The following is a 24,447-nucleotide window of genomic DNA, read 5'->3' as shown; positions in this document are numbered from 1 at the left end:
TGAATTTAACTCAGATGACCATTATATCTACTACTGTGGGCAGGAATCCCTTAGAAGAAATGGAGTAGCCATTACGGTCAACAAAAGAGTCTGAAATGCAGTACTTGGATGCAATCTCAAAAATGACAGAATGATCTCTGTTCATTTCCAAGGCAAACCATTCAATATCACGGTAATCCAAGCCTATACCCCAACCAGTAACCCTGAAGAAGCTGAAGTTGAATGGTTCTATGAAGACCTACAAGACCTTTTAGAAGTAACACCCAAAAAAGATGTCCTTTTCATTACAGAGGACTGGAATGCAAAAGTAGGAAGTCAAGAAACACCTGGAGTAACAGGCAAATTTGGCCTTGGAGTACAGAATGAAGCAGGGCAAAGGCTAATAGAGTTTTGCCAAGAGAACACACTGGTCATAGCAAACACCCTCTTCCAACAACACAAGAGAAGACTCTACACATGGACATCACCAGATGGTCAACACCAAAATCAGACTGATTATACTCTTTGCAGCCAAAGATGGGGAGAAGCTCTATACAGTCAGCAAAAACAAGACCAGGAGCTGACTGTGGCTCAGATCATGAACTCCTTATTGCCAAATTCAGACTTAAATTGAAGAAACTAGGGAAAACCACTAGACCATTCAGCTATGACCTAAATCAAACCCCTTCTGATTATACAGTAGAAGCGAGAAATAGATTTAAGGGACTAGATCTGATAGACAGAGTGCCTGATGAACTATGGACTAAGGTTCCTGACATTGTCCAGGAGACAGGGATCAAGACCATCCCCATGGAAAAGAAATGCAAAAAAGCAAGATGGCTGTCTGGGGAGGCCTTACAAATAGCTGTGAAAAGAAGAGAAGTGAAAAGCAAAGGAGAAAAGGAAAGATATAAGCATCTGAATGCAGAGTTCCAAAGCAGAGCAAAGAAAGATAAGAAAGCCTTCCTCAGCGATCAATGCAAAGAAATAGAGGAAAACAACAGAATGGGAAAGACTAGAGATCTCTTCACGAAAATTAGAGATACCAAGGGAACATTTCATGCAAAGATAGGCTCAATAAAGGACAGAAATGGTATGGACCTAACAGAAGCAGACGAGATTAAGAAGAGGTGGCAAGAATACACAGAAGAACTGTACAAAAAAGATCTTCATGACCCAGATAATCACAATGGTGTGATCACTCACCTAGAGCCAGACATCCTGGAATGTGAAGTCAAGTGGGCCTTAGAAAGCATCACTACAAACAAAGCTAGTGGAGGTGATGGAATTCCAGTGGAGCTACTTTAAATCCTGAAAGATGATGCTGTGAAAGTGCTGCACTCAATATGCCAGCAAATTTGGAAAACTCAGCAGTGGCCACAGGACTGGAAAAGGTCAGTTTTCATTCCAATCCCAAAGAAAGGCAATGCCAAAGAATGCTCAACCTACCGCACAATTGCACTCATCTCACACGCTAGTAAAGTAATGCTCAAAATTCTCCAAGCCAGGCTTCAGCAATACGTGAACCATGAACTTCCAGATGTTCAAGCTAGTTTTAGAAAAGGCAGAGGAACCAGAGATCAAATTGCCAACATCCGCTGGATCATTGAAAAAGCAAGAGAGTTCCAGAAAAAACATCTATATCTGCTTTATTGACTATGCCAAAGCCTTTGACTGTGTGGATTACAATAAACTGTAGAAAATTCTCAAAGAGATGGGAATACCAGACCACCTGACCTGCCTCTTGAGAAACCTCTATGCAGGTCAGGAAGCAACAGTTAGAACTGGACATGGAACAACAGACTGGTTCCAAATAGGAAAAGGAGTACGTCAAGGCTGTATATTGTCACCCTGCTTATTTCACTTCTATGCAGAGTACATCATGAGAAACGCTGGGCTGGAAGAAGCACAAGCTGGAATCAAGATTGCCAGGAGACATATCAATAACCTCAGATATGCAGATGACACCACCTTTATGGCAGAAAGTGAAGAGGAACTAAAAAGCCTCTTGATGAAAGTGAAAGAGGAGAATGAAAAAGTTGGTTTAAAGCTCAACATTCAGAAAACGAAGATCATGGCATCCGGTCCCATCACTTCATGGCAAATAGATAGGGAAACAGTGGAAACAGTGTCAGACTTTATTTTGGGGGGATCTAAAATCGCTACAGATGGTGACTGCAGCCATGAAATTAAAAGATGCATATTCCTTGGAAGGAAAGTTATGACCAACCTAGATAGCATATTGAAAAGCAGAGACATTACTTTGCCAACAAAGGTCCATCTAGTCAAGGCTATGGTTTTTCCAGTGGTCATGTATGGATGTTGAGAGTTGGACTGCGAAGAAAGTTGAGCGCCTAAGAATTGATGCTTTTGAACTGTGGTGTTGAGAAGACTCTTGAGAGTCCCTTGGACTGCAAGGAGATCCAACCAGTCCCTCCTAAAGAAGATCAGTCCTGGGTGTTCTTTGGAAAGACTGATGCTAAAGCTGAAACTCCAGTACTTTGGCCACCTTATGTGAAGAGTTGACTCATTGGAAAAGACCTTGATGCTGGGAGGGATTGGGGGCAGGAGGAGAAGGGGATGACAGAGGATGAGATGGCTGGATGGCATCACCAACTTGATGGACATGAGTTTGAGTAAACTCCGGGAGTTGATGAGGTACAGGGAGGCCTGATGTGCTGCGATTCATGGGATCGCAAAGAGTCAGACATGACTGAGCGACTGAACTGAACTGAGAGTTAAACAAGTGACTTGTTTCACTTCGGGGGGAAAAAATGTAGCTAAACTAAATTAATCCATACCAGTCAAAGTGAATCATGAAGTGAATCATGACTCAGACTTTGGTGTGGAAAATTTTTTACATTGTCTACTTCAGTCAACATTGCTCATTCTCTGAGGATTTTGGATAGCCAAAGTATTTTCATTACATTCTTGGTAAGTTAGTGACGTCTAAGTTGCTCAGTTGTGTCTGACTCTTTGCAACCCCATGGACTATACAGTCCATGGAATTCTCCAGGCCAGAATACTGGAGTGGGTAGCCTTTCCCTTCTCCAGGGGATCTTCCCAACCCAGGGATCAAACCCGGCTCTCCCACATTGCAGGCAGATTCTTAACCAGCTGAGCCACAATGGAAGTCTTGGTAAAACACCATCTAATTTGAAAATATTTACCTTTTGGTTGAAACTGAGGGAGAGTGAGAAAAGTAGAAAAAGAGAGGAATATTAATTCAGAAAGTAATTGGCTTCATGGCATTTAAAACAACAAAAAGATTGATATAGTTTCTGGTCTAAAATCTTTACTTTATTCTATTAAGTTGTGCTCTTATGTCGTCCTCTCAGATGTCCTCTGATATAGGCCAGACATAAACTAGAGAAAAAAAAAAGGCCAGCTAAAGATTTGAGATTTTAAATAAAAAGATGTAAATTTTCATTTAAAATTTCTTCTTTACAAAGAAGGAGAAAAATACACTTTTACCACAGAACTCTGTGAACCTTGCAAAGCTATCTTCCAACAAAGACCAGAAGACGACTCATTCTGTCCTAAAGTGAAAGCTCACCCCCTCTGGTGGACAGGAGGAGCTCCAGGTTCCACTTACTTGTGAACAATTTCTGAAAGCTTCCTGCCTAGCAGGACACAAGATGGACCAATATGATCCGCTGAGAATCTTTTAAGTTTGTGAATGACAGACAGATGGGAAAAGCAAAAGGAAAAAAAAAAAAGGCAAAAAAGCAGGCAAATCAGCTAAGGATGCTGATATAAGGGCAGACCTAGCTCCTCAGGGCTCATCAGGGAGGGACTTCGGCATCAGTTCCCAGGACCATGATGCCAGCCTCCTGAGCTCTCTGCCTCCATCCTTCCCCTGTCCTAGGATCACCTTTCTAAAATGCACATCTGACCTTTGATAAGATGCTATTTAAAACTATTCCAAGCCTCTTCCTTGCATTGCACAAGGAGCTTCCGGAAATCAAGAAGTGTTACCTTGTTCATCTTTGTGTTCCTAGTCTCCAGCCCAACGCTTGGCATAGGCTAGAAGCTGGATGTTGAATAAATGAAATCCTACTAGCCTTCTAATCTAAAATTAGTAACAATCATAAGAAATCATAAAGCCAAAGCATAAAAAAGCAGAATCATAAGAGGAGCTCCATCATTACAGAAGAAAGCAATAGCTGCAAATAATTAGATTATTGGTTCAAACACATTTATAACTACTGTCCAGTCTCACGTAATTGTAAGCATTCATCCGTAGCCCAGATGGTTATCTTTTGAGGCTGTAATTCAACATGCACTATTGGTACACGTGCATACCTGTGACTGTTTCTGATTAAGCAGTTTATAGGATTACATTTTATTATCTACATTTATGTCCTCTTATGAGCGAACACTAATTTTGAAAATTAGTTTCTAGATTTTAAACATTAGTCTAATAAACACAAAATTAGTCTTCTGAAGCATTATGGCATTAATCAATATTTAAAAGATAAAATTCTATAATGGGTTTTAAGAATGTATAGTGCACACAATGGTTATTTGTCCTAGCATAAAAATTAAAATTCCCCCTTCCATTAGAGAGGAAAACTCTCCTTTAGCAGCATGACAGGATGCCATACCTGTGTGAGGGATAAAGAACTGCAGTCTCCAGGTCTGTCACTCTGTCTCCTCCTTCAGGCACTAGGAATTTCAAATAAGAACCTTTTTTAAAGTCATATATCAAATAATGACTGCAATTCAAAGTAAGTTAAAATAAACATTTCCTGATCCAATTACATTATATAGAACAGAATTTGACTTTGCTTAAGGAAAAAAAAACAATCCCAAAGAAAGGCAATGCCAAAGAATGCTCAAACTACCGCACAATTGTACTCATCTCACACGCTAGTAAAGTAATGCTCAAAATTCTCCAAGCCAGGCTTCAGCAATACATGAACTGTGAACTTCCAGATGTTCAAGCTGGTTTTAGAAAAGGCAGAGGAACCAGAGATCAAATTGCCAACATCCAATGGATCATCGAAAAAGCAAGCAAGTTCCAGAAAAACATCTATTTCTGCTTTATTGACTATGCCAAAGCCTTTGACTGTGTGGATTACAATAAACTGTAGAAAATTCTCAAAGAGATGGGAATACCAGACCACCTGACCTGCCTCTTGAGAAACCTCTATGCAGGTCAGGAAGCAACAGTTAGAACTGGACATGGAACAACAGACTGGTTCCAAATAGGAAAAGGAGTATGTCAAGGCTGTATATTGTCACCCTGCTTATTTCACTTCTATGCAGAGTACATCATGAGAAACGCTGGACTGGAAGAAACACAAGCTGGAATCAGGATTGCCGGGAGAAATATCAATAACCTCAGATATGCAGATGACACCACCCTTATGGCAGAAAGTGAAGAGGAACTCAAAAGCCTCTTGATGAAAGTGAAAGAGGAGAGTGAAAAAGTTGGCTTAAAGCTCAACATTCAGAAAACGAAGATCATGGCATCCGGTCCCATCACTTCATGGCAAATAGATAGGGAAATAGTGTCAGACTTTATTTTTTGGGGCTCTAAAATCACTGCAGATGGTGACTGCAGCCATGAAATTAAAAGACGCTTACTCCTTGGAAGAAAAGTTATGACCAACCTAGATAGCATATTCAAAAGCAGAGACATTACTTTGCCAACAAAGGTCCATCTAGTCAAGGCTATAGTTTTTCCTGTGGTCATGTATGGATGTGAGAGTTGGACTGTGAAGAAAGCTGAGTGCTGAAGAATTGATGATTCTGAACTGTGGTGTTGGAGAAGACTCCTGAGAGTCCCTTGGACTGCAAGGAGATCCAACCAGTCCATTCTGAAGGAGATCAGCCCTGGGTGTTCTTTGGAAGGAATGATGCTAAAGCTGAAACTCCAGTACTTTGGCCACCTCACGCGAAGAGCTGACTCACTGGAAAAGACCCTGATGCTGGGAGGGATTGGGGGCAGGAGGAGAAGGGGACGACAGAGGATGGGATGGCTGGATGGCATCACTGACTTGATGGACGTGAGTTTGGGTGAACTCTGGGAGTTGGTGATGGACAGAGAGGCCTGGTGTGCTGCAATGAGCGACTGAACTGAACTAAACTGAAAGATTATAAAACTTTTTCTCCTTATTTTATTATCTCTTACAGTGGTAGTTTCAGTCCTGGTAATGAGTTGATATCTCCTAGAGTAAAGAGACTTACACGTTCAAGAGCTTGCTCTGCACTTAGGAGCTTGTGACTTTAATGACAGTCTGTGCCTTTCTGAGCTTCAATTTCCTCATCTGTAAAATGGAGCTAATACCTGCCCTCCAGGTTCATTGTAAAGGATGCTTGAGAAAATAAAATATGTAAAAAATATAAAGCACCAATACACTGATTATTATCTTAGTTCTTAGTATTTTTCAAACAAAAACAAATCTTTCTAGCAGGAGCTAATTACCTTCATTTATTTAATCTTATGCTCCTGGTTTTCAACATGGTCACTTTCACCTACCCCAACCTTTTAGAAAGTGATTTTCCTCTTAGAGCTTGGGTTAAAAAGGTAGATATTTGATATCAAGACCAAGGATCATTAAGCTTTATCATCATCTAAATTATGTGGAAACAAAATGGAAAGTGACCTTGGAGCATTTTCCTCTGTCCATTTACTTTGAAGGGTTGTTACTTGGAACAGTTCCTGCTGGACGCAAACACAATTACCTTTGTGCTCTATTTAATTGTTGGCAAATACAGCATCTGCCCTTGCCTGATTAACTGGAGAGTACTCTCAGATGCTATTCAGTAAAGCTTTACTGCTTTCACATAATTAGATCATTTAAGAGCTTATAGACTTAGTTCCTTTTACTTCATTAATCTCCCCCCACCTTAAATAGATTCTGAGTTTTATCGGAAAAGATAAGACTGCTGCTGCTGCTGCTAAGTCGCTTCAGTAGTGTCCGACTCTGTGCGACCCCAGAGACGGCAGCCCACCAGGCTCCGCCGTCCCCAGGATTCTCCAGGCAAGAACACTGGAGTGGGTTCCCATTTCCTTCTCCAGTGCATGAACGTGAAAAGTGAAAGATAAGACTACTGTATTCCAAAAACCTGATGACAGGATACTATATACAATGAGAAAAGAACTAATTTTGTGTTCTTGATTACCTCAAATTATGCTTTTGTAATCTGCAAATTGAGCTTTCCATGGAGACTAGTGGGGGGGAGCATGATCCCACTTCTCTGAAAAATGTTGAAACTATTTAAATAACTTAATATTTCTTCTTGAAACCACGTATGTATATGCATTTGACACTATTTTAATCAAGGGAATTTCTCCTGAACTGCCAATATTTCTTCTTTCAATTTTGATTATTTTCATCAGGGAGGGAGCTTAGGTGGGAAGGCATAGAGCAAGCAGCAGGGAGAAGGGAGGGAGTGAACTCAGTGCACAAGAGAAAGCGAGGAAAGACACAGAAGATAAAAGAACCGCACAGGACTGCCCAGCTACTCAAGTTCTCAGGAGAAGTAGAGGCCTGGAGTAGACAGGAAATGGAGGCCGCAAATACGGCTTTGGGAAAGAATCAATCCGAAAGGGACCTCCCCTCAACCCCGAAGCTTTCCATTCTCCTCTGCAGCTGCTAGGAGGCTTCTCTACCTGGACAAAAACAGCAGTGCCAAAGGCTCAAGCAGGTTATCAGCTTATTTCTAACAGGTCTCTTCAGAGCAAGCGATAGAGGCAAGCGGTATGGCTCAGGAGGCAGTTAATAAATCATAGGCATTTTGAGTTTGGCAGAGATTAAACCTGAAGATGGAAAAGGAAATGGCAACCCACTCCAGTATTCTTGCCTGGGGAATCCCATGGAAAGAGGGCCTGGAGGCCTGGATTCTATGGGTTCACAAAAAGTTGGACACGACTTGAGTGACTAGCACACACACACCTGGAGAATGATGAGACTGCCTAGGGCTAACCAACTTTCTCCTGGGGTTTATTCAGTGTTCTGAGTTCCTCCTCTGGCTCCCTTGTTAGCACAGATTCAAAGAGGTGGTCAGAGAAGTTCACCCCGTACATATTCTGGTACACAATAAACCACACGCAGTTACCTGCTGATCCTTTTCACCATTACAGGAAAGATATCCAGGAATCCTTCTTAACTGAGAATGAGCTGGCAACCTTTCCTCCTTAGGAGGGCCAGCAAGCAAAACTACTGTTAGGAAAGCCTCGCTCACATCTGTACAACTCTGGTCTAGTTCCCTAAGAAAAAAATACAGACACCCTGCCTCCCCCCAGAGGTACTGGTCTGCTTATCAGTTACTCTACTCGTATTTCAAGGTCCTGTTCTAGGCTCCCTCTTCCAGGAAGGTTTCCTCTAGCTTTCTAATCAGGCCCTGCATTCACAATGACACTGAAGCCTTCAGAGTCTACTGTCAGCGGAAAGCTAGTTTCTGGCAGTTTTCTTAAGCATTTGGAATACTTAGACTCCTGTTGGGAGAAGGGCTATAATTTGATTCTTTTAAAATCCCTTTGAGATGCTGGAGTAAAGGGCACACAATTGCATTTTTGAGTGACTGAATTTGGAGTTATAATAACTAGAGGAAAAATCTTTTAAATTCAAGTAGTTACAGCAGGAACCCTCATCAGTGAATTCTTTTCACTATCCTTTTAAGATGAGCTGCAGCCCCAAATGGAGTCCAGAAGTTAAAAAAAAAAAAAAAAAGGCTTTTCTCTGCTGCTCTTCAAAGCAAATGGTAAGTTTCAATTATTCCCTGAAAAATGTAAGGAATTCATATGGAATCAGAAGAGAACACTTGTTGGCCTTATGTCATTCCCAAATGCACACCCCTCCAGGTCCATGCCTTCCAAAGATGAAGCCTGTAAGCTCTGAAAGACTAGCTCCTCTACTGCTCTCACTACACTCGGTTAACAAGCAGCAAGCGGGCACTACCACAAGCCAAGCATTAGGATGACTACATTACTAAGAACTGAGTCCTATCGCCTTCCCATTAGATTGGATAATGTTTTTAATCTATACAACTGTCTTGAGAAACATAATATCACATCCTATGATGCTTGATTTTAATAAACCCAACATAAAATTAGGACTATTTTCTTTTTCAAACGAAACTAAAGATTCTCATATATAGCCCATTAAACTCCTCCATCCACAGCCCCAATGCATCTCCTGCATTCAGTTCTACTGGATTGCTGTTTTAAATAATGCTAGGGTCCCCAGGAAACACATATTACACCAAAATCAGGGTTTTGCATTTCCCGTGAGAATAGCTATCTAAAACATCAATCAAAAAAAAAAAAATAAGCAAATCTCAAAATCAATCCCTCAGTTAAGAGAAACAAGATATAAAAGCACTCTGGAGAAATATTAAAAAAAAAAAAAAAGAAAAGAAAAAACAAAGGCCCAGGATTAGTTCAACAAATGACGTGGACTTCTATGGCCCCAAACATAATATCCGTATAACTCACCCCATCTGAAACACCTTCCGAGAACTGGGGTTACTTACTAAACTAGAATTGAACTGAACTACACTGGAACTGATTTACGTGCAAATTTACAAACTTAGGAGAGAGACCTGCAAAGTTTAGACACACAGAAAATAAAGTCTTTCTCCTTTTCCATAAGATCTGCTATCCCTGCCCTCCTCATCCGCACAAAAAAATAACTCAAATTTTAAAAATAAAAACCACAAACTGCTTGGATATCTCAAGCTGCAAAGAACCATTTGGCCCAGATACAGGATAAGGACTTTCAGTTAGCCTTCTAACAGAAATCTGTGCAAAGAAGTCTAAACTCCACCTCAGAAGGAAAAATCTGCTTACTAGCCCTTCCTGTGTCTTAATCTTCTCATTTATCGTTCCATTGTTTTTCATAATTCATCCCTGAAATAGAGCAAATCTTACTCAGCGGCGGCTAGAACATCTCAGGTGCAGCAGGTTGGCAAGAGCATCAGTCTGAGGGAAGAGTTGATGCAGAGGTGAGCGAAGAGGCCTGTGATGCCCTAAACCAAGGCCGTCGGGCAAGTGTAACCAACAGGGACAGCCTCACATTACCTGTTGTCCAAAACCCTCCCCCAGGGTGGGTCAGCATAATGCCTTCTCTACCACTGGTCAAGGCAGTTCACACGTTTTTCAGACTCCATATATCGAGTTTTGAAAAGCCCTTGGTTCAACCCAAAGCCTACTGTGTGTGAAGCCCTGTGCGTGCCTGCCCATTACATCATCATAACAAGTCAGGCTGGTTCTGAAGCTATTAATATTAGCAGGAGATACGGACTTTCAGAACACGGAGGAGACATATATATATGGGTTTAAAAAATATGGAGGCAGGAAGGTGGGAGGCAGGAACCTGTGATATTGGAAGCAAGCACAGACCGAAGCAGTCTAGAGTCTGAAGTACTCAGCCAGGTTAAACCGCGGTTGTGATGCTTTCTCGCACCTAAGCTAGGGAAGAAGAGCAACGCTGCCCACCTCCCTTCCTCCCACTCACTCTCTTTAAGTGGCAAGACGACACACCCCCTGCCAACCTGCAAGGCTCCAAGTGTGATCCTCCGCATCCTTCGGCGTCCACCCTCAAGCCAAGGCTCCAGGAACACCCTAGCAGGCCAGCTCCTTTCTCGTCCCCCTCATGTACCCACCCCCATCCCCTCAAGGTGGTCACAGCCACTCCCCTGGCACCTCCAGCTCCTGACCATGTCATCAGAAGCCTACCCTCAATACCCTCTCTCCTTCTCCCCTCTGCGACTCGCCTGCCCACATTAATGCCCCCGTCCTCCAGGACCCACCGCGGTCGGCCTCAGGTCCCTGGCAGGGGAAGCCCATGCACGGCCCCCGCTCCCGACGCCCTATCCTCCAAGTCCAGGTCCAAACCTTAGCCCTGACCCGGACGGAGCCGGAGCTCCTTCGGGCCTAATCAAGGACACCAATCCGTCGTGCCCTCACCCTGCCCGCGAGGCCTCAGCAGCCCGGGTTGCCTCCTCCACTCGGGACACTCACCCAAATATGACCGGGCGGTGGCCGTAGAAAGTGAACGACCAACGAAGGGGTAGTGCGAGCCACCTCCCCTCCGCCACTAGCTTTATAGCCGCGGACCCACCAGACTCCGGCAAGGCCGGGAGTCGGGGAGAGGCGGGACAGTGGCCCCAGCAGCCAATCGTGGCCGGCAGAGGAAAGCCGGAGTGCCCGCCCCCTAGTCGGGCTTCAACCAATCCGAAGGAAACTAGAGGAAGCACTAGCTGGAGGTTTTCCCTCGTGGCTGGAAGGACGGGGGAAGGGGCGGGGACAAAGCCGGAGGGCAGAGAAAATGGGGTGAGAGAGTGACGTATGGTGGCCCGAGAGCCGGCCTACCAATGACAGAGCGGCGAGACACGGCGAGAGCCAACGGGAGCGGAGTGAGAGGTTCTCCGGCCAATTGAAGCTCAGCGAGAGGAGATGAGAACCAATGAGGCCTCCGCGTCCCACCACTGGGGAGAGGTGGTCTAGTGTGGGAGGCAAGTTGGTCCCTGCTGGAGAGTCCGTCAGGTTGCCTAGCAACCAGAGCTAGGCTTCACCTGTAAGATTTCTAAAATACTTGATTTAAATTCAATCTTAACGTTTTCTAGTTTCCTAGAGCAGCCAGGCGTGCCCACATACAAGCTGGAGCATAATACATCACCAAGAATTTGTAAACTTATTCTAAATACCAGATTTGTAAATAATATTGTAACCTCTATACAAACGAACTAAACCTAAAAGCATGTTGGTTTGGGATTAGACACCAGTGAGGAGGGTAAGGGGCCTTGCCTAAGCAGGGAGTTTGTCCTAATTCTTGGATTTTTGCTAGCCCATATCATAAACTCTGAGGAAAGTGGCTCCACCTGGCCCATTCTCCACTATATCTGCTGAGCTTGATATGTGGTAGTTGCTGAATAAAAGGTTGTTGAAAGAAGGAAGGGGTCTCATAATTCTCAGTATAGCAAACCCACAGGATAAGCACCATCTAGTTCCCCCAGGAAAGAGAGAGGAGCAATTCAAGCTGGAGGAAAACACTGAAACACTGGGAGAATCCAAAGGAGGATAATTATGGCCTTAAGTAAGACTCTGCCTCATCTCCTCAGATAGAGAAACTGTAGTACTTTGGTGGGAAACCATGAGAGTTTCTGAGTTGTTTGTGTCTCCCCTTCAGTTTCATTATGACACAGGAATGCTGTTGATAAGGGGTCACTGATGATTCGATACATCACACAACTACTGTTATGTGAAATTTCTTATCCACTATAGATAATAACGTAGTAAGAGACATTCTCAGCAGGAAAGTGGCAATGGAACCACTGTGGAGTGGTGGCGGCATAAGTTACTTGGGGGAGAGGACCACTCAATAATGGTTATACTCCATAATGTTGTTCATGACATTCGTTCTGTTCCAGAACCAATGTCACTGATACCTTCATAAAGTAACTAGGTGATAGAGACACCACTTGATTGTGACCAATAGCAATTTGAGGATGGGATTTAAACATTTTGTACATGCTAAAATTCACTGAAAGACATAAGGACAGACACTAGAAAGAAGACAGCTTTGTCCTTAGAAAAACATTTTTAGCAGTAGAGCAAATGTTTCCAACTCCAGGAGTACACAATAGGAAATAATTAGCTAGATAGTCTTGAAGATTATTTTGCACAACAAGAAATTCCCACAAAGCCCAGACTGCCTTTTTGATTGACTTAATCTCCAATTAAGCAAAGTGAGCATGGTTGTTGATTATTGGGAAGTCAAGCAATAGACAATGAAACAGGTTAATAATTAAATATAGAACTTGTCAATTGAATTTTAAAACACAAGTCTCTGTGATTCTGTGAAATATAATGGTAGATTATACCAGGCTACATATACATTAGCTATCCGTGCAACTGAGGACAAAATATACATACATTTATTTTGGTTGCAAGTATAAGGATTTTTGAGCTACAATTTGACATAAGCATGTCATACTTGAATGTGCATTTTTAAGCTTGTTAATATATATTTAATTATATTGTTTCTAAATTTAATGCCAAGTAGTGTTGGTAAATCACTGTAGATGATATATAGCAAAGGGAAAGTATACTTTATTGTTCTGCCCTCCCTACTTTGAAAGGAACAAACTTTAAGAAGCAAGAAAAGAAATATTGCCTGCCATATCAGTAAACAAAGGATGTGGCAGTAATCACTGATTGGAGCCAACTGCCATACATGAGCTGGTGAGCCCTGAAGGAACTCAGGAAGGAAAGAATACCTGCCAACTGTAGCCATGTGACTGCAGCCACTCCCCATGGTGAGCCCTGAGAAAACTCAGAATTTAAAAATACAGAATACTGAGATTGCTGAGCTTGCATATCAGAGGAATAATTTCAGTGAGTCCAGACTCTTGCATCTTCCCATACACAAAAAAGCCCTAACTTCCTTAACTTGGGATATCTGTTTTTCTTAACAGTAAACTTTGGAAGTTCTAACTACATGGTCTTTGTTGCAAAACTTCTGTATAACCTGGCTCCCCCATTGATGCCTCAGAGCAGTTTTCTCAGGGTTTCTTAAGATGCTGCCTCCCAGGATTAAAGTCCTAAAAATTCCTACCAAATAAAATATAACTCTCAACTTTTATGGTGTTCCCAGGTAGTGCTAGCAGTAAAGAACCTGCCTACCAATCCAGGAGACATAAGAGGTGGGGGTTCAATCCCTGAGTCGGGAAGATTCCCTGGAGGAGGGCATGGCAACCCACTGCAGTATTCTTGCCTGGAGAATCCCATGGACAGAGGAGCCTGGAGAGCTACTGTCCACTGGGTTGCAAAGAGCTGGACACAACTGAAGCAACTCAGACTCTGCATGCTCAAGTTTTAGGTTCTGAATTTTTCTTTTAGTCAACAATGTAATGATAACATTTAGTATTATAAATTCATCTCTTGAGCAAGCATTTACTTTTTACTCTGTGTCACGAATTGTGCTAGACCTATGCTGTCCGATAAGGCAAGTGCTACCTATACATAGCTTGTGAGCACTTGAAGAGTGCTAGTCCAAAGTGAGCTGAGCTGTACTGTAAGTGTGAAATAAACACCAAGTTTTAAAAACTTAGTACAAAAAAGGAACTCTCACTAATAATTTTTATATTGATTACTTGTTGTAATGATACTTTAGTTATATTGTGTTAAATAAAAATTATTATTAAATTAACTTCACCTGTTTACTCTTAGTTTTTTGCTTGGCTGCTAGAAAATGAAAAACTACATATGCAACTCCATTTATGACCCCCAATGAGCTACAGTAGAAAGATACAATTGAAAGACAGATTCTGTCATTAAACTGTTTATAGTCTAAAGAGTGAAGGAGAGAAAAATAAAGGGCTAGGTTTCCAGCCACTGTCTCACTAGATAAAGGTCAGGAGAGGATGGAATAGAAGGAATCTTTGGATTTTTCAGTTAAAGGTATCTCTGTCTCTTCAGCTTTAAGCAGCTTTATCTCACTTAAATATTTTGTCAGTTCAAAAGTCAGTTCCCTATCAGGGCTCTATCTCTTGAAGCCCTTTTGCTTGGCAAGATGGCAATTGCCAGGGCTCACCAGGTTGTTCTACATCAGAAGAGGGCTCAGTCCTAGCTGTGCGTTCTTGTACTGGCCTCCCTTAGATGAATAGGACTTGGCCTTGGTATTGTCTCGTGCTGCAAAATCCCAGAGCTCACTTTCATTTATACCCTACCCAGTAGTATGCACTCAGCAGCCCACTACTAGGCTCATTCAGCCCCTTTTGCAGCAAAACTCCTCAACAGTGCCAGCCAGAGTTTCAGCTGTCTTCTTTCCTCTGCATGGCATGAGGCACCTGTAGAGATAATCCTTCTACATGACTTAAGAAGCTGAGGGAGGCTTAGGGCCTAGTCCCTACCTGACTGTAGACTCACAGTCTGACAGACTGACAACAGCAATTCTGCTGCTACAGCCAGAGATTCTCCTCTCACCAGAACCATCTGACCACCCCTCATGAGAACTTGATTGAGAACCCTACTGATTTAGCACTCCCACCCACAAAAGCCATTCCTGTTTCCAACACTACTCCCCTCCAGGGTTTTACTTCTTACTCTTCTCACCTCTGAAAGGGTTAGTACCATTTGAGAATCCTGAAAAATATTTTTAAAATAGCATAATTAATAATTATAATACTACAGTTCAAGTGCTACATAAAGAAGCATGCCCAAGGACTTTCCTGGCAGTCTGCAGGGGACGTGGGTTTGATCCCTGATTGGGGAACTAAGATCCTGCATGCTGTGCAGCACGGCAAAAAAAAAAGCATGCCCAAACAACAATGGAGGTCCACAGAAATATCTAGTCAATCCCGGTGGTTAAGGCAGGCTTTCCAGAGCAGGTGATGTTCATTCATTTATCACATTCAGGAGTCTTTACTGAGCACAACTGTGTGCCAGGTTCTGTTCTAGGCTCAGGGGATTCTGTGTGCTAAACAAGACAGACACAATATCTAACGCAGTCAAGTTTGGTTTGTGGAGACTAAACATTATGTGAGAAAATAAGTTGCAGTATCATCAGGTAATGATAATACTATGAAGAAAATAATGCAGAGTAATGAGACAGACACTGGCTGTCGGATGGGGAAGCACTCAAAGTGGTTAGGAAAGATCTCTCTCTGAAACAGTGACACCTGGAGGATAAGAAGGAGATAACATATGAAGCTCTGGAGGTAGAGTGATGCACAGGGAGGAACTGGCCTCAAAATAGGAAACAAAAGGCCCATGTGTCCAAGCTGAGTTTTGAAGAACTAAGAGGCTATCTAGGTTGCAGACCAGAGGGCAGGAAGGAGAGGAGTGGGGAGGAAATTTCAGGAAAAGGGATCCATCGGCTATATATGCAGGAGCTGCAGCTTTAATCAAGAATGATAAAAATAAGTGGAAATTATGATAACAGTGAGATCTCCCTTGAGCTAGATTTTTCAGGTAAAAGGAGTGTTAATGGATCAGGGTTAAACATTTTTCTCTGTGTTATTGGGAAGAAAAGGAGTAAGTTCAATGGAACTTCCTTCCCACACTGTGATCTTGAGGGCAGTCTGTAGCACCCTTGTCAACATCTGTAAAGAGAATTTACTGAGCATCTACTACTCTCCCTTCATTTAACCCCACTGAATAACCCCCAAATTACAAATTTGGAGATTGAGGCACTGAGTGGTTAGGTAGCTTGTTGCAAGTTTATTACAAAGTAACAAGCTGGGATTAAAACCTAGGTCTAGCGACTTCCCTGGTGGCCCAGTGGTTAAGAATCCACCCTGCAATTCAGGGGATGCAGGTTCAATCCTTGGTTTGGGAACTAAGATCCCACATGGCTCGGAATAACTAAGCACGTGCACCTCAACTAGAGAGCCTGTGCACCACAGTGAAAGATCCTGAGTGCTGTAACTAAGATGCAACAAAGTCAAATAAACAAATACTAAAAAAAAAAAAAAAAACAAAAAACCAGCAACAAAAAACTCGGGTCTTAGGATGCAAAACCCATACTCCTTCCACCATTCTATGTACAAAAACATAATTGTACTCAAAGTTAGAGTGAAGTGGTAGATATCAAATAAGGAAAGGTAGGTAACTTCTCCTAGGACAGCACTTATTACGCTTGGGGTATCTTACCGTAGTACAGGTTTGGTGCTTGGTTCATGAGCTCAGCAGACCTCTTATCAGCTTGCTAGAAGTAAGTCCTCTGAGGAGTGTACCACATTAACCAAGTTGATAATGCATAAAATCAGAATGCCAGCCTATTAGTTATAGTACAAAAGGGACCACAACCTTCAAAGTCTACATGCCTCACCCTCTAGATTACACACAGGAAGTCAAGTCATCCTCAGACGATTGATTGGTAAACGGAATTGGGAAGATGTTAGAAAGAAAGCTCTTTCATGCTATTGGGTTAAGATAACATGAATTATCCATTTCTCAATAGAATGGTCTTCCCTGTAGGAGGGGACATATGCCAAGGCCATAAACCATCAATCGCCTTCACCCAGGCCCCTTTAAGACCTGCTTTGCTGATGAGACTAGAATACTTGAAATTTACTCCTAAACTCTCTTCTTCTGTGGACTGTGCTTAATCCAACACTGTTTGCCTTCGAACCTATGGCTTTCCTTTTTACAAGTCCATGGCAGATCATCTCCTTCCAGAGTTCAGTTCTCTAAACAAGTCAGTATAATCAATCAAGTTAAAGTCAAGTCTTAATTGCCTTAATTCTTTCAACTAACTTTTTCTATCTCTGCTCTGGTATGTGTCAACTTTCTAAGGCTTATTCCACTGCAGATATTCTTAGGGGGCACCTCACGGCAGACTCACCTACCTGGCCCACACACTGCCCTCATTCTTCCTCATGGTGGGGTATGGAAGGTACATATTAACAGCATCCAGCCCACAAACAGCCTGAAGTATGCAATGCAGTTACCAGTAAGTAACCAGTGGCTTCTAAACTGGTGAAAGAAAACCTTTCTAAAATCAACCACCACCTGCTTTACCTTCACAATCTAAAAAAAGACGGGGTGCTGAGGGTAGAGATAGAGGGAGGTCAGAGTCATCAGCCCTGGGAGGAGGCCAGTGTTTTGGGAAGAAGACAATTTCTTCCTGCCCTGTGGAGGAAGGGAGGGTAGGTCTTCTTTTATCCATTCTGCCCCCCACCCCCAGGTTAAATCCAGGTTTGGGGTTGTTGACAAGAATCAAGCATTATGGGGGAATGCAATGATCATAATTAGCTTTAGCCTCCCCTAAAAATTGGATTCTGTTCATCAGGAGGATGGAGCAAAGGACTGAAGATAGGCACGAAGGGTATCTGCCAATGTGGGGGAGTCTCCAGCTGGAAGCTGTTCCATTCGAGCACCCACACTTCCTACGTGTGGATGTAGGTCCCTGGGGCTACACAGAGGCCCAGCAATCACAGGATTCTGCCAGCCAGGCTTGCAGCTTTATGGCAGTTCATTCCTTTTAAACCGTAATTGGAGGCTGGTTGATCTGATATGGAGACTCCATTTATTAGTGTATGAGTCACTGTTCTGGTTGCAAAGAATAGAAACCAACAGGAACTAGCCTAATCAAATTGATTCACATGAAAAATCCAGGAGGTTGGTTTTGTTTCAAGGATAATTTGATCCAAGAAGTCAGTCGATGTCTTTTATTATTTTTGTGGTCTCCATCTTTCAAGAATGCTTTCCTTGGAGCTGGCATTTTTCTCTGAAAGTCTCCTTTCTTGCTCGAGATTTCCATCCTTATAAGGTTAGCAGTTGGAAACAAGACAGAACAAGTCCTTGTTCCCAGCTATTTTCTAGTGGAGTGGGCTAAAGCAAATGCATGGGCTTCCCAGGTGGCTCAGTGGTAAAGAATCCACCTTCCAGTGAGAGAGACGCAGGAGACTCCGTTTTGATCCCTGGGTCGGGAAGACCTCCTGGAGAAGGAAATGGACGGAGGAGCCTAGCGCGATACAGTCCAGGAGGTCGAGAAAGAATCAGACACAACTGAGCCACTGAGTATGCACTAAAGAAAACACAGTCTTGTGTGTTTCCTCCACTCTCAACACTCTGCTATAACACAGCTTCACTTCTGAAATCAGACCTGGGTTTTCTACACATTAAGCTAGTCTTCAACACCAGCTGGGTGCCCCACAGTTTAACTCAGTTCTACAGGTTAAGGGTCTAGTCCCACAAGACTGCCCCCCAGCCCAAACCACTTCAGACACCAATCACATGTTTAGGTGGTTAGCTGTGTTTCTGACTTGCCAGCTATGAATCAGAAATTCCCATTCTGCATCCTCAGGTTCAGTTAATTTGCTTGAGTGTCTCATGGAACTCAGGAGAATATTTTATTTACTGGATTACTAGCTTATTACAAAGGTTAGTAAAGGATACTCACCAATAGCCAGATGAAGAGATGCACAGGGTGAGGTCCAGAAGGGTCCCACATACAGAAGCATCTGTATCCATGGAGTTTGGAGTGGGCCAGCCTCCTAGCATGTGACTATGTTCCTGTTCACCAATCTAGAAGTCCTCCAAATCTTATCCTTCGGGAGCTTTCTGGAGACTTCATTTTTTAGGCATTGTTGATTAAATCATTGGCTGCTATTAACTGAATTCATTACCCAGCCCCTCTTCCTTCCCCAGAGGTATTGGGGGTAAGTTCTGAAAGTTCCAACCTTCTAATCACCTGGTTGGTTCCCTTGGCAACCAGTCACAGCCTTAGATGCTTTTTAAAAATTCACTTTATTAATATAAACTCAGGTATGGGTTGAAAGAGGTTTGTGATTGAGTAGCAAGATACCTTTATCACTCTTATGACATAGGAAATTCCAAGGGTTTTAGGAACTCTGTGCCAGAAACAGGATGAAGATCAAAAATATATTTCTAATTATGAATCACTATCTCAAACATTCAGAGGCACCAGGTAAATATATATAAATAAATCCATAATAGGATGGAATATTTCCACATTGCATATTATTAAGAAAATAAACCAGGACAATAAGATAGAAGCTGATTGGCTGGGAGGAGGATGGTGATACCTGAGGAAGTTAGAAAAAAAATTCATTTCTAGGACAGCTGATCCAGGAAATCAATGATGAGAAGAAGCCAGCCATACGAAGCTCTGGATATTGCAAGAACAACAGCCAGTACAAAGGTTCTGAGATAAAAATAAACTCTGCCTGTTTGGAGAATGGACAAAAGGCAAGTCTGACTGAGGTGAGTTTTGAAGAACTAAAAAGAATTAGCCAGACTTAGAACCACACATTTGGAGAAGGCAATGGCACCCCACTTCAGTACTCTTGCCTGGAGAGTCCCATGGACAGAGGAGCCTGGTGGGCTGCAGTCCATGGGGTCACTAAGAGTCGGACACGACTGAGCGACTTCACTTTCACTTTTTCACTTTCATGCATTGGAGAAGGAAATGGCAACCCACTCCAGTGTTCTTGCCTGGAGAATCCCAGGGACGGGGGAGCCTGGTGGGCTGCCGTCTATGGGGTCGCACAGAGTCAGACACGACTGAAGCGACTTAGCAGCAGCAGCAGCAGAACCACACATTTAACCAGAAGAGAAAAAGTTATCTTAAAAGTAACAGTGGAACTTGAGAATAGGGGGAAATGTGGAAATTACAGTCAGTAGCTTAAAAATCCTCCTGTGTGGGGGTTTTTCCTCTTCTCTGATCTGGGCAGAAAAAATGAGTTCAATGGCATATTCCTCCCTCACTGTGATTCTAGGAGTTACTTGCCAATCACATGAAAACATTTTAATACCAGCCATCATTTATTGAGCATCTACTATTTTCTAGGCATTGTAATGGGCAACTTAGGTACATTATCTTACCCACCAACCTGTAAGCAGATAGTATTCCCAATTTACAAGTGAAGAACTGAGCCGCAGACAGTTCTGTGCCAAAACTCACTCTCTTTCCACTATTCTGTGTACCACTCCACCCCTCCAAACAAAAAAAGCACAGTTGTGGCCAAGGACAGAGTGAGGTGGTAGACATCAGAAAGAGGGAAGGTGAGCAGCTTCTCCAGAGATGCCACACAAGCCCAGTTTTCATTTCCTTTAGAAACGGTACATACTCAAGGACTTGGCACTTGGCCCTGGGGGCTCAGAAGCCAACTTCTGGTAAAAGGCACAGAAGTAAACTCATCAACCAAAATTCTGATGTGTATTATAGTCAGAATGCCGGTTTTAAATACGGCTGCCTAGAAAAGCACAGAAAAATAAAGTCTTACATGTAATCAAGAATGCGTGTGCCCGTGTGCTGTCGCTTCAGTTGCATTCAACTCTCTGCAGCCCCACGGACTGTAGCCCGCCAGTCTCCTCTGTCCATGGGATTCTCCAGGCAAAAATACTGGAGTGGGTTGCCATGCCTTCCTCCAGGGGATCTTCCCAACCCAGGGATCAAACCCATGTCTCTTATGTCTCCTGTATTGGCAGGTGGGTTCTTTACCACTAGCACCACCTAGGAAGACTGTAAACAAGAATAAGAAATGCCAATTCACAGATGTTTAAAAATCACTTTTTGGAAAATATCTTTGATGCTTGCGGGTGTGTCTTGTCCAGGAAGGATGTGTTTCCTTTCTTTTGGAAAAGTGCAAGGAGCTCTAAACTCTCCCAGCTGCCAGCCTAGCAGATGAAATGTTATTCTTCAGAAGTTATTTTCAAATACTGTTTATATTCTCTTATAATCTTACTCTGAAAACACATCCCCAGTTGTAGCAACTGTTAGGATCATTGGGATAATTATGGAACAATATGCCCAGAACAGTTATCAACATGATTACCAAATCTGAGTACTTCAGAAAAAGACAGAAAGGAAAAAAAAAATGAGAGCTTGGTGGCCATTTTTGAATATTGGCTTGAGGCTCACTTTCTGAACTGAGAAAAGAATGTTAAAGCACTGTCTTCACATACTGAATATGTCCAGTTTAAAAACTAATAAAAATGTATGGTATAACTATTAATATTTCTTGGTTTACATATTTTTTTGATTTGCAATTGGAATGAAGGTAAACATTTATTGCTGTATTAACTTTTTATCTTATGGACTTTAATTCTTTAAAAGTCACACTTTGTGGGGCGTTCTCTGGCAGTCCAGTTGTTAGCACTTGGCACGTTCAATGCTGTGGCCCTGGGTTAAATCCCTGTTGGGGAACTAGGATCCCACAGGGCTTGAGGCCAAAAATAAGTAAATAAAAAATAAAATTCACTGTGTACTTTTTAAATTTTATTTTTAATTGGAGGATAATTGCTTTACAATGTGTTGGTGAAATCAGCCATAAGTACACATATATCCCGTCCTTCTTGAACCTTCCTCCCACCGCCCCCTCCATTTCACCCCAGTAGGCCATCACAGAGCACCAGGCTGAACTCCCCGTGTTACACAGCAGCTTCCCACTAGGCATCTATTTTACACACAGTAATGTATATTCACTGTATATTTTTTTTGAAAAGTCATGCTCTGTGTTTCATCTCTCTGGTGATCATAAAGCTACTACACAATACAAAATTGTGGGTTTAAGCAGGACCTACTTTAATCCATGCAAACATTTGGTTAATTGCTCCAATGCCAAAAATAGTTGGTTATCTGCGCTAATGCAAAAAAGGACAGTGCACATTTATCATTCTTTCCTCCTTACTTCTTAGCACGTAGACTTCTTTCCTATAGTTAGGGAATTCCCCATGAATGTTTCTTTATGTCTCCCCCCCCACAATCAGATGAGAACAGCAGGTAATCACTGTTCCAGAGCACCTAAGAGTTAGGGAGAAAGGCATCCGTCAGGTGCATCCACCTGGGACTTGAGTCTGGAGCGAGTGCTGCAAAGAAGTGGAGATCTGATAGTGGCTGGGCCATGGGTTTTCCAAGGGCGAAGTCCAAAAGTGTATTCATGATCACTTCCCGACTGGCATGACTCTGGCTGTAGTGCTGACTGGCTGACCTCCCTTTCTGGTTTGAGGATGGGCTAGTTCAGAAGGAAAGGGAACTCGAAAGCATGCAGGAATAGCAGAGAAAAGGAGCAGCCACCACCCTCAGGGCTGAGAGAGAGCACAGAAGGGGAAGCCCTGCTCCCCCAGGCTGTGATCCCCACATTCTGTTGGAGAGAGCTTGGCTGTGGCTCATGGAAGGACAGAGAAATCACTGTGGTGCCAGGTCTTTTAATAATTTGCTGGAAATTAACTGTCTGGAGTGGTGGGGAAGTAGTCAGGGCTCACCAGAGGCACTGGGCTACAAAACTGCTCAGGACTGGGGAGCCAGTATAGGGGAGTGGGACAGCTACTGGCCTCTGGGGGCCACCCCCATGCACCCCACCCTCCCACACCCTCCACCATCCCCCATGCACCCAACCTGCACCCTTAGTACCTGCCATGCACCCTACTCCCCACGCCCCCAACCACCCCCCATGCACCTCAGCCCCCCATGCACCCCACCCCACACACCTCCCATCACCCCAGGCACTGTGTCCTTGAGAGCCACACACAGAATTAGGATGTAAAAAATCTTTTTCCTCCTCCAATGTCTTTCTAGCACACTCTCTGTTGAGAAAGCTTAACATCATGGCAGCTGGCAAAAGAAAAGTATCTAAAGGTACCAGAACTGTTTTCAAAGAGCAAACAAAAATGTTGCATTTGTAGCCAAGAAGCAGCAAATATGTAACTGGCATACCTTGATATTAATTTGATTGTATTTTGTGGTGATATCAAGTCAATTATATTTTATGACACTCTTAACTGCTTTAAAAATTCAGGGTAATTTTGCCTGGTGCCTGGTTTCTTAACTACAAAGAATATCAGGAAAATATTGTGATACATCTTGCATATTTTGTGTGAAGTGTCTATCCTTTGTGTGTGTGTGTGCTCAATTGCATCCAACTCTCTGAGGCCCCATGGACTGCAGCCCACCAGGCTCCTCTGTCCATGGGATTTCCCAGGCAAGAATACTGGAGTGGGTTGCCATATCCTTCTCCAGGGGGTCTTCCCAAACCAGGGATTGAATCTGAGTCTTCTACATTGGCAGGAAGATTCTTTTACCACTCTCAGTGGTCCCACTGAAGCCCCACCTCACTTGAGGGAAGGAAATCAAAGCATACCTCCCTCCAAAGAAAGTGTCCACACTGTATTGTTTCTTAAGTCCTCCTCTGTCAACGCATCAATATCCTTTGTCAGGGTTCAACCAGAGATAGAGAGATAATAGGAGATGTACACAACGAGACTAATTCCAAGGCATTGACTTCACGTGGTTGTAGAGGCCAATCCTTAGGGCAGGCCTCCTGGGAGGGCAGGCTGGAACTCCCTGGCAGGAGCTGAAGCTGTTCTGCAAGGGGATTCTTCAAGAAGCCCCACCTGTGCTCTTCAAGCCTTTAAGCTAATTGAATCAGACCCACCCAGATAATCACCCTAAAAGTCAATTGACTTTGGATTTTAATTACAACTACAAAGTACCCTCTCAGCAACACCTAGATTAGTGTTAGATTGAGTAACTGGGGACTGTGGCCTAAGCTGACACATAAAACTGGCCATCACACCCTCATTACTACGGCTTGAATGCTTTTGGAATTCTGAAACAAGTGCTTTAGTATTTCCCTCGAAAAGCTGGATCTTATTCTAGCGCTCACTTTGGAATTTTCAGTTATATCAATTTAATTTCCTTCTATGACCCCTTGATGCCCAGCATGAGCAAATGAATAGTCCAGGGACTTCACCAGCAGTCTGGTGGTTAAGACTCCACTTTCAATAAAGGGGGCACAAGTTCAATCCCTGGTCAGGGAACTAGGTCCCATATGCCATGGGGTGGAGCCAAAATTTTTTTTTAAAAGAATGAACAGAGGAGCCTGGTGGGCTACAGACCATGAGGCCACGTGACTTAGTGACTAAACAACAATAAAGGAGCCTCTTATAGTTTCCTGACCCTCCCAGTCTTCCCATCATCTTATTCCATAGCTCACTGATCAGAAAATCTCTTGGCCTCCCTGGTTCTTAAACTGGCTATAAGT

General features: G+C 43.0%; 1 protein-coding gene across 5 annotated transcripts in view; it reads right to left on the bottom strand.

Annotated features, from left to right (window-relative positions):
• Positions 1-11,101, bottom strand: part of HMGCS1 (3-hydroxy-3-methylglutaryl-CoA synthase 1) — a 51,278-nt gene extending 40,177 nt beyond the window's left edge. For 3 of the 5 annotated variants that reach the window (XM_025270551.3, XM_025270550.3, XM_044932618.2), the window contains exon 1: positions 4,587-4,647. The gene's annotated coding sequence lies outside the window, so the exon portion shown is untranslated. Of the gene's footprint in view, positions 1-4,586; positions 4,648-10,954 lie in introns of those variants that run through there. The other 2 variants (XM_006079322.4, XM_006079323.4) reach the window with 2 other exon arrangements.
• Positions 11,102-24,447: the final 13,346 nt, after the last annotated feature.

This window comes from Bubalus bubalis, chromosome 19 (genome assembly GCF_019923935.1).
Source record: "Bubalus bubalis isolate 160015118507 breed Murrah chromosome 19, NDDB_SH_1, whole genome shotgun sequence".
Lineage (NCBI taxonomy): Eukaryota > Metazoa > Chordata > Mammalia > Artiodactyla > Bovidae > Bubalus > Bubalus bubalis.
Note: the sequence above shows the minus strand (reverse complement) of the source record. Positions and strands in the feature narration are given on the sequence as shown.